The following is a 12,221-nucleotide window of genomic DNA, read 5'->3' as shown; positions in this document are numbered from 1 at the left end:
AAAAGCCAAAAAGATTTTCGGAAGAAGAATTAGTACGCATGGCCAAACTAAAGGAACAGGTGGAAATGATGACTACAATGGTCAAAGTTAAGGCCAAGGTAGGAGAAGGAAGCGGCACTTTGGACAATCCAATCCCTTTTCACAGTGATACAATGGTATATCACGAAGATTTACCGCTTCAAGCGCCAGGTGTGACCATTCAGATCCCAAGAGTAAACGAGTTGCCTGAAAGTGAGGAGCCGAGAGAAGTGGACAAGGGAAAGTTAAAAATGGATGAAAAAGCTCATAAATTCAGCCTAATTGAGGAACGTCTGAAAGCCATCGATGGATTAGACACCTTTGGATCTGTAGAATTAGAAGGCCTGTGTCTGGTACCTGATATGGTCGTCCCACCCAAATTTAAAGTTCCGCACTTTGAAAATTTCAATGGTAGCAGTTGCCCCATTACTCACATCGCTATGTATGTAGGAAAATGGCTGCTTAGTCTAAAGACGAGAAACTTCTAATGCACATATTTCAAGATAGTCTGATCGGATCTGTGGCTCGCTGGCATGTAAAGTTGGACAGGAGCCGGATCCGAACTTGGAGAGATCTCACACGAGCATTTATTGCTCAATACAAACATATTGTAGACATGGCCCCAGATCGCCTAAGTCTATAGAACATGGAAAAGAAATCAAATGAGATTTTTAAAGAATACACACAAGAGTGGAGGGACTTGGCATCGCAAGTTTAGCCCCCGCTCACAGAAAAGTAGACCATTGTTTTGTTCGTTGGTACCCAAAAAGGCATATATTATGATAGGATGGTAAGAAATGCCTCTAAGACCTTCGTGGATATGATATTATCCGGAGAAATTATAGAGAATATATTGAAGTCGGGCAAAATAAATGACCCTTTAAGCGCAAAAAGAGTTGTTGTTGGGAAGAAAAAGAAAGCAAAAATGCAAACAATCGCACCGGGAAGATACCCATCCTCTTACTTTCTATACCCGAGCCCAATACCTCCACACCCTCAATACCCAACTATGAATGCTACCAATACTTCACTATTTATGTTTCGTCCACCTATACCCATTACACATCCCCCCATGTTAACTATACCAACACGGTCCCCATAGACCCAAGCCCTAAAGTCACCATGGAAGAGGCCTGTGTTTGATCCAATTCCCATCCCCTACGCAAAACTTTTTTGATTCTAGTAGCGAAGCACCTCCTTGTACCTACACATAATGAACGAATGCAACCGCCATTTCCAAAGTCGTATGATGCCAATGCCAATGCTCGATGTGAGTATCACTCTAGCAATCCAGGTAATACCATCGAGAACTACTTAGCGTTGAAATATAAGGTGCAAGATCTCATAAGGCTAGGAAAGATAAATTTCCAGCAAGAGAATAGACCAGATGTTAACACGAATCTGTTACCAAACCACAATCGAACAATTAATATTACAAATGAAGAAAAGAACCTTCAAAGGAGAAGAGCGGAAGAAATCACAACTCCACTCAAACGACTCTTTGACATCTTGTGAAAGCCAAATCTAATTCACGTTGAACCACCCAGGTTTCTAATGGACATTTACATGGATCAAATTTGAAAATTCCACTAAGGAGCTCGAGGACACTCTATCCAAGTTTTCCTAATGTTTAGGGAACATATACAATGTCTCTTGGATTCTTTCCAACTAGAGATATGAGAGGGTGTTAACACCAATGAGATAAACATGTTAGATGCGAAACCTATCACCATCGTATATGGAAAGAAAATCTCTATTGAAAAAGAGTCTACCTTAAAGGCCGTATAGAATGATCTATTGGTCATCAGGGTTCCCAGCCCTTTTAATTATGGAGATGACCAACGAGTTCCTCGGAGATATGATTACGAGGTGGTTAGATCTGATGCCTCCAACGTAGTAGAACTCAGTGGCATAACTCAAAGCGGGCGTTGTTACAAGCCAAACATAGTGGGGAAAAAACCTCGCGGTAATGAAGTGATTTCAGAAAGTCAACCAGAAATTAACGATAAAGAAGCCAATAAGGAAACGAGGGAGGACAAATGGGAGAAGTCAAGAATGATAAATTTAACGGATTTTTGCATCTGATAAAGCACAACGAGTATAGCACGGTCGAGCAATTGAACAAAACACTAACAATAATTTCTCTGCTATCACTACTTTTAAACTAGGAGCCACACAGGGAGGCTCTTGCACAAGTTCTAAAACAAGCTTATGTCGCTCAAATTGTGTCATTAGATAATGCCAGTCACTTAGCAATGAGTATTTTGGCCCCAAATTGCATATCTTTCAATGATACTAAGGGACTACACATCTCAATAAAGTGTAAAGCCTATTCCGTGGCTAGGGTCCTGATCGACAATGGTTCATCGATCAACGTCATACCTTTGTCAACATTATCTAATCTGCCCGTAGACACCTCGTACATGGTATCGAGCCTTTTAATGGTTCAAGCTTTTGATGGCACCAAAAGAAGCGTGATTGGAAAAATAGAGATTCCCTTGTTGGTAGGAGTCATTAATTTCCTTATTCACTTTCAGGTGATGGATATTACGCTTTTTTACAGTATGCTATTGGGATGCCTCTAGATTCATTCGACTGGGGTGGTACCATTGTCCTTGCACTAAAGATTGAAACTTGTAGTCAATTAGAATTTATGTATCGTGCGAGGTGAAGAGGACCTGTTCGTATATAGCTTGCCAAATTCTCCTTTCATAGAAGTGGATGATGATGCAATAGAGAGTTCTTTCTAGACCTTTGAAGTGGCCACTGCGTCTTACGTGGCAGAGGGAATGCAAGCCCCTAAGCCTAATGTGCCACGAAAAACGAACATATTATTTGCCAAGACAGTAGGGAAGGGTTGGCAAATCCACTTGGGTTTGGGAAATTACCTACAAGATATCTCAAAATCCATTTTTGTTCCCACTCAGAAGGATACAAGAGGGTTGGGATATAAGCCAACAAGGAAGGATGTCGAGAGGATGTGTAAAGAGCGGAGAGCAAAGAGGTTGCCCCGCATGGCAGGAAAGAAGATGGTGGAACCTCCTTTGATTTGTCCTCTACTATCTAAGACCTTTTACTCAGTGGGATTCGAGCACCAAAAAAGAACACCGGTCAAGTTAATGATTAATGGCGATGCAGTGGATCTAAACATGATTGGCGTTTTAGGTGCCGATGTTAAGAGACTAGGTTTGCTACGACTCTTTCGCCTTGGACAACTGGTAGCTCATACCGTTACCTACTATCCTTGAGTCATCCGAGATGTAATAATTTTTAAGATTTTTTATATCAAATTTTAATATCGTTTAGTTAATTTAATTTCTTTCAAAAATCTATGTAAAACTATTTTATCTTTAATAAAATCAGATTTGGATCATGTCCCTAGTCACTTTTATTCATTCAATCATTTTTATTCATACACTAATATACATACTCATAATTATTTCAAGGATTTACCTCATGAATTGATAATGATCCAAATGACATCTTTGGATCAAATTCTCATAATTATGTTTACTATAATGATAATGGGACGGAAGAGAACAAACTTGTACAATATGAGTTTTTTAGGCTAGTTGAACAAGAAAAGAAGCTTACAGAACCCCACTTGGAGGTTACAAATTTGATTAATCTAGGTGATGATAAGGTAAGAAAGGAAATTAGGATTGGAACCACTCTCATGCCAGAACAAAGTCAATTGTTGAAGGATCCACTCATTGAGTTATCAGATGTGTTTGCATGGTCAATTGTTGCTCCCTTTGAAATCAGATTGCAAGCCCGTATACCAGAAGTTAAGAAGGATGAACCTGAAATGCTGTTGAAGATTAAAGAAGAGGTCAAGAAACAATTCGATGTGGGATTTCTGGAAGTAGCTAAATACCCAGAGTGGATAGCGAATATTATACTAGTGCCTAAAAAGGATAGGAAAGCTAGAATGTGCATCGATTATTGAGATTTTAACCAAGCCAGCTCCAAGGATAATTTTTCATTACCTCATATAGACACACTGGCGGATAACACTACTAAACCTTGTGTTTTCTCTTTCATAGATGGATTCTCAGGGTATAATCAAGCCAAAATGGCGAGAGAGGACATGGAAAAGACCACGTTCATCACGACCTGAGGAACTTTTTATTACAAGGTCATGTCATTTGGTATAAAAAATGCTGGGTCCACGTATCAACGAGCAATGGTGACACTATTTCTTGAAATGATGCATAAAAAGATTGAAGTTTATGCTGACAATAAGATAGTAAAGTCCGCTAGGGAGGAAAGTCATGTGGAAAACCTCCGCAAACTATTTAAAAGATTGAGGAAATACAAATTGAGATTGAATCCAACAAAATGTACTTTCGAGGTAAAGTCAGGGAAGCTATTGGGTTTTGTAGTGAGTGAACGGGGAATTCAAATAGATCCGGACAAGGTTCGAGCAATTCAAGATTTTACACCCCCTAAAACTCAAAATAAGGTAAGGGGTTTTTTGGGATGGTTAAATTACGTGTCTCATTTTATCTCATAGTTGACGAATAAGTGTGATCCCATCTTCAAGCTCTTACATAAGGATAGTGATGGTAAATGGACTAAAAATTGTCAAAAAGCGTTAGATAAAGTAAAAGAGTATTTGGCTAAGCCACCAATTTTGATTCCCCCAGTGCCAAGAAGACCTTTGATTTTGTATTTGGTAGTGCTAGATAATTCCATAGGTTGTGTTCTGGGGCAACGAGATGGTTCAAACAAGAAAGAGCATACAATCTATTATCTAAGCAAGAAGTTAATGAAATATGAAGCTAAGTATTCCCATCTAGAATAGATGTGTTGCACTTTAGAATGGACCGCACGTCGACTAAGGTAATATATGTTGTATCACACCACCTTTCTCATCGTAAAGTTGGACCCTTTAAAGTACATTTTTGAGAAGCCATCATTGTTAGGGAGAGTTGCTCATTAGCAAGTGGTTTTGTCCGAGTATGACATCGTCTACATGTCCCAAAAGGCTATAAAAGGAAGCATTGTCGTGGAATTTCTAGCGGATCGTGCGAAAAAGGAGTACGAGCCCGTGAGTTTTGATTTCCTAGATGAAGAGATCATGTTAATTTTGAAGTGCGAGGAAGAAATTTGGAGGGTGTATTTCAATGGAGCATCCAACATGATTGGGCATGGGATTGGGGTAGTACTAATCAACCCTAAGTGGCCAGTACTTTCCCGCTACAGCTAAACTGATGTTCACCTGTATGAACAATGTAGCTGAATACGAGGCATGCATTTTGGCACTTCAGATCTCCATTGAGAAAAAGATTAGGGTTTTAAAAGTTTTTGGTGACTCTGCATTAGTTGTTTACCAATTAAGAGGAGAATGGGAAACAAGGGATTTTAAGCTGATTCACTATCAATATGTGCATAGATTGATCAAAGAGTTTGATGATGTTAAATTTTTTTTTTTGCTAAGAGAAGAAAACCAGTTAGCAAATGCATTAGCTACTCTAGCCGCCATGTTCAAAATAGGATCCGAAACAAAAGTGCAACCTATACAGCTAAGGTTCAAGGACTCGCCGGCTCACTACACGGGAGTAGAATCAGGAACAGATGGGAAACCATGGTATGTTGACCTTAAACAATATTTGCAATACTAGCAATACCTGGATTGCACCTTATAAAATGGTAAACAAATAATTAAGAGGCTGGCTATGGGTTTCTTCTTGGATGGTGAGATTTTTTACAAAAGAGGACGTGACCAAACCCTGTTGAGATGTGTCGACACAAAAGAGGCGAATCAGATAGTGAAGGAAATCCATGATGGAGTATGTAGAGCACATAGTAATGGACATATGCTAGCAAGGCAAATCATGAGAGCAAGATATTTTTGGTTGATGTTGGAACGAGATTGTTTAAATTATGCTAGGAAATGTCATAAATGTCAGATTTATGCAGACAGTATTAACGCTCCTTCTACCAATTTTCACGTCTTGGCGCCTCCTTGGCCATTCTCAATGTGGGGCATGGATGTCATTAGCCCCATCTCACTGAAAGCATCAAACGGGCATCGCTTCATCTTTGTAGTGATTGATTATTTCACCAAATGGGTTGAAGTCGCTTCACATGTCAATGTAACTCGATCAGTGATCTGCAAATTTCTGAAAAAAAGAGGTCATTTATTGGTATGGTTTACCAGAAAGAATCATCTCAGATAATGCCAAGAATTTAAACAATGCCTTGATAAAAGAGGTTTGCACACAATTTAAGATCAAGCATCACAATTCTGCGCCATATCATCTAAAAATGAATGGGGCAGTTGAGGCCGCAAACAAGAATATCAAGAAGATAATTTCCGAAACAACATAAGTGTATAGGGATTGGAATGAAAAACTCCCTTTTGCTCTCTACGCATACCACACATCAGTGAAAATTTTGACTGGAGCTACTTCGTTTTCATTAGTGTATGGCATGGAGGCCATTTTACCTATCGAGGTTCAAATCCCATCTCTACGAGTGTTGAGGGAGGTGCGACTAAAGGAGGATGAATGGATGCAAGAGAGATATGAATAGTTGAATTTAATTGAGGAAAAGAGATTAGTAGCTTTATATCATGCCCAGTTGTATCAACAAAGAATGATGAAGGCCTAAAACAAGAAGGTGCGACCAACGCAGTTCAAAGAAGGGGTGTAACACCTCTTACTCGTGTTCATCGCCGAAATAGGGTAAAAAGTATTATCAAACAAAAAATACATATTTTCATACAATCAGAGTTTTTTTTATAAAATTTTTGACATAATCCCTTTTACAAATGTCTAATCCCTCCTGCAAATTTTCAAAACGCAATCTCAAACCAATTCAATATTTCAACTAATACAATTATATACTTAAACATAATTAAATCATTCACGACATTCAAACTAACCTCGCTAGCATTTTTAAAAAACAACCTATCAATTAATATACATTAACATCTTAAGCTAAGTAGTAATTAGTATATATATACATCACATTAATATTAAGTCTTCTATACATGCCATAATTCGAAATATTGGTTTCAAAATATCAAAAGATGTAGATAGTGTGGATGATCCCCACTGCATCGAATTCGAGTTGATTTATAACACTATAAAACAAGAAAAAAAAGGAAAGAGAAGTAAGCATATAGCTTAGTAAGTAAATATGTAATTGATAAACAAATTTAAAACATGTTTCCATAGATAACATAATTTTAATCAACCATAAATTTGATATTTATTCAAATTCCAGCAAACTCTTTTTCTGCATTGTAGTCACTAAATTATTTTTATCTGGAGCTACAAAACACCAAATTAAGTTCTGTAAATTTTCACTAAAACTAGACTCATATACCGTCTTATCATAAAATTTTAAGAATTTTTAAATTTGTAAATTAGTACAGTTTATTCTTTAAATTCACCACTGTTTCACTGCTCAACATCTCTGACCTCTCTTCACTAAAAATGAATTATCTCCCTGTACAGAATTTGGATGATATTTTTGTTTGTTTCTTTTGAAAGTATACTCATTAAGGATTCTAAGCATATAAATTATATCTCATATTTATCTTTGTACAATTTGTAATGATTTTTCCAAGTCAGAATAGGGGATTCCGAAATCAATCCGACCCTCCCTCACTAAAATTCAAATATCTCAAAATATACAACTCTTTTGCTTGATCTGCTTCTTTTATATGAAAGTAGACTCATTAATATTTAATTCCATATCTTATTCAACCAAACTCAATTTCTACAATCTTTTGTGATTTTTCAAACTAACATCACTTCCACTGTTCGAATCTGTTCTGTTTCAATTTCACTCATTTACATAACATTACAACAATTTATTTTGTAAGCACAGTACGAAACTTCATCACTCCAGTTACTCTTTAGCAAATTTTCACACTTCAATCACATACTCATATTTGTTTATCAATACTCATATCCAGTTGAAAACGTCAATATAATAGCGAATATTCGGTGGTTTGCACATAGTACCACCCGTGTAATTATAATCATTCGATACACGTAGTAGCCTTCACATAGTACTACACACGTGATCAAACTTTCCGGTTCACGTAGTAGCCTGGACATAGTACTACACACGTGACCAAAGCCTTCTGGTACACATAGTAGCCTGCACATAGTACTACACATGTGACCATTATCTATCGATACACGTAGTAGCCTGCACTTAGTACTACACACATGTTTATAGGCACTTTATTCAAGCATTTCTTATTCCGACAGTCCCACAGAGATTCTTACTTTTCAAGGATTTACAATTTATCCGTACACAAATCACAATTTCAATATTTCAGTCCAATCCCATAATAAATTTAATAATTCAATTCAACTACTTCACTTATTACTTGTCAATGATATATCCACAATTCAAGCAGATTTTAATCGATTCAACTATAAATTCTAAATTTCTAATTGTTATATAACTATTTCATATTCAACCGTTTCTCATATATTATAACAAAATATCATAAATAGTTATAAACAATGTATTAATTACATATTACTTACATCGGTGCAAAATATAGGAATTTTGCAATTCAATCCACAATCATTTCCTTTTCCTTACCGAGGTTGATTCCACGTCTTTCTTGATCTATAATAGCAAATTTAGCTTGTTTAATATTCACATTTATCAAAATAATCCTCGACTCAACTTTTGAAAAAATTACAATTTTGACCCCAAACTTTTGCATATTTACATTTTTGCCCCAAAGTTCGGAAATTAAATTTTATTCCTTATTCTTATGTTTTATAACATGCTCAACACTTTTCCCTTCTATGGAAACATCAAATTCTCATTCTAACTCTTACTTATGAACATTAAATATTTTTACCGATTATGTTATTTTGCTCGGTTTCACTTAAAATCGACTAGCAAAAGTTGTTTAACATAAATTCTAGCTTCATATTCTTCCATATAACATCAAAATGCATACGTTTCACACATGGGTAATTTTTAAAATTTCAACCCTAGCTTAAAATAACAGTAGAAATAGATAAACCGAGCTACGGTAATCTCAAAAATGCAAAGAACATTAAAAACGGGGCTAAAATGCACTTACAATCAAGCTTGAAAGTGGGCAAAACCCTAGCTATGGAGTCCTTCAAGTTTCAAAAGCAAGAAAATATGATAACACCATATTTAAATCTTTTTCTCATTTTAATTCTATTTATTTACTAAATGACCAAAATGCCCTTACTTAAAAAAAATCCTATTTCACTTATTTCTTGTCCATTTTTGTCCATCACTAACTAATGGTCTAATTACCACATAAGGACCCCTAATTTATAATTCCATAACAATTAAATACCCTTAACAAATAAAACTCAACTTTTGTATTTTTTACAATTTAGTTCTTTTGACTAAATTGTGTGCCCAAACGTCAAAATTTTCGAACAAAATTTTCACGAAATCTTTCCTTGAAATTGTAGACCATAAAAATATAGTAAAAATAAATTTTTCCTCTTCGAATTAGTGGTCTCAAAACCACTGTTTCGACTAAGCCCTAAATCGGGCTGTTACAACTCTCCCCCTTTAGAGATTTTCGTCCTCAAAAATCTTACCGGAAAAGAGGTTTGGATATTGTTTTCTCATAACTTCCTCCAGTTCCCATGTAGCTTCTTCGATTCCATGTTTTTCCCACCACGCTTTCACTAAAGCTATATTTTTATTCCTCAACTGTTTGACTTCCCGAGCCAGAATCTTTATCGGTTCCTCCTCATTAGCCATATCCGATCGAATTTCAATTTCTGTCGGAGAAATTATATGTGAAGGATCAGAACAATATCGTTGTAACATTGACACATGAAATACATTATGTATCCTTTCCAACTCTACTGGCAAAGCTAACCGATAAGCCACAGGTCCAATCCTTTCAATAACTTCATACGGCCCAATAAAACATGGACTCAATTTACCTTAACGGTCAAATCTCAAAATATTCTTCCACGGGGATACTTTCAAAAATACTTTATCGCCCACTTGAAACTCAATTTCTTTTCTCTTTAAATCCGCATATGACTTTTTGTCGGTCTGAAGCAGCTTTCAAACAATCACGGATTACATTCACTTTTTCTTCAGTTTCTTTCACCAAGTCAACCTCGTGAATCCGTTTCTCACTGAGCTCAGTCCAATACAAAGGGGTTCTACACTTACGTCCATATAATGCTTCATACGGTGCCATTTGTATACTCGACTGATAGCTATTGTTGTAGGCAAATTCAACCAATGGTAGATATTTCTCCCAACTGCCTTCAAATTCTAAGACACAACATTGGAGCATGTTTTCAAGAACTTGAATTACTCTTTCAGATTGTCCGTCAGTTTGTGGATGGAATGCAGTACTATAGTTCAATTTCGTACCCAAGGCTTCTTGCAACTTTTTCCAAAACCTCGAAGTAAACCTCGGATCTCTATCCGAAATAATGGACTTAGGCACCCCGTGCAACCTCACAATTTCAGCAACATATAACTCCGCCAACTTGTCAAGTGAGTAATCAATACATACCGGTATAAAATGGGCTGATTTCGTCAATCTATCAACAATTACCCAAATAACATCTTTCTTCCTAAGAGTCAGAGGCAAACCCGTCACAAAATCCATCGTGATTCTGTCCCATTTCCACTCAGGAATCATTAATGGTTGAAGTAGACCCGAAGGTACTTGATGTTCAGCTTTTACTTGTTGACAAATCAAACACTTTGATACAAATTCAGAAATATCCTTTTTCATGCCCGGCTACTAATACAATTTCTTCAAATCATTATACATTTTCGTACTACCTGGGTGAACTGATAAACTACCATTGTGTGCCTCATGTAAAATTGTCTAAATCAACTCATTATCTTTCGGTGCACATATCCTATCTCAGAGCATTAGACAATCATCTGATCTAATTCAAAAATCTGAATCACAACCTAATTCACACTGAGATCTCTTGACTTGTAATTCACTATCATTCTTCTGAGCTTCACAAATTTGCTGCAAAAATAACGGTCTAGCTTTCAACTCAGCCAAAATTGAACCATCCTCAGACAAAGCTAAACTCATATCCATGGTTCTCAAAGCAAACAAAGATTTTCTGCTCAAAGCATCAGCGACTACATTTGCCTTTCCTAGGTGGTAATCAATAACTAACTCATAATCTTTTATTAATTCGAGCCATCTTCGTTGTCGCAAATTCAAATCCTTTAGATTCATCAAATACTTCAAACTTTTATGATCAGTAAAGATTCGGCATTTCTTACCATACAAATAATGACGCCAAATTTTTAAAGCAAAAATGATAGCAGCTAATTGCAAGTCATGCGTCGGATAATTCTTCTTATATGGTTTCAGCTACCTCAAAGCATAAGCTATTACTCTAGCTTCTTGCATTAGCACACATCCAAGACCATTCAACGATGCATCACTATAAATTATAAACTATTTCCCTGTCTCAGGTTGCACCAACACCGGCGCCTCAGTCAATAATGCCTTCAATTTCTCAAAACTTTGTTGACATTTATCAGTCCATTCAAATTTGACATTCTTTTGCAATAACTTAGTCATAGGAGAAGCAATCATTGAGAATCCTTTAACAAAACGTCTATAATACCTGGCTAAGCCCAGAAAACTTCTAACCTCGGATACATTCTTTGGTGGCTCCCAATAAACAATTGCTGAAATTTTACTCGGATCAACCCGAATACCATCACTTGAAACTACGTGTCCCAAAAATCTGACTTCATGAAGCCAAAACTCACTTTTACTAAATTTAGCTAATAACTTATTCTCTCTCAAAATCTGCAACACTGTTCTCAGATGCTCGGCGTGCTCGGATTTATCTCGAGAATAGATTAAAATATCATCTATGAACACCGCCACAAACTTATCCAAATACGGTCGAAAAATTCAGTTCATCAAGTCCATAAAAATTGCCAGAGCATTAGTTAAACCAAAAGGCATCACTAGAAATTTGTATTGTCCATATCTCGTTCTGAAAGCAATTTTTGGCACATCTGACTCTTTAACTCTCAATTGATAGTAACTTGATCTCAAATCAATCTTTGAAAACACTGTTGCTCCCTTTAACTGGTCGAACAAGTCATCAATTCTTGGCAAAGGATACTTGTTCTTTATAGTCACTTTGTTGAGCTGACGATAGTCAATACAAAGTCTCATAGAACCATATTTCTTTTTCACAAATAAT

This window comes from Gossypium raimondii, chromosome 6, assembly GCF_025698545.1.
Source record: "Gossypium raimondii isolate GPD5lz chromosome 6, ASM2569854v1, whole genome shotgun sequence".
In the NCBI taxonomy this organism is placed as follows: domain Eukaryota; kingdom Viridiplantae; phylum Streptophyta; class Magnoliopsida; order Malvales; family Malvaceae; genus Gossypium; species Gossypium raimondii.
This window is presented reverse-complemented; position numbering follows the sequence as displayed.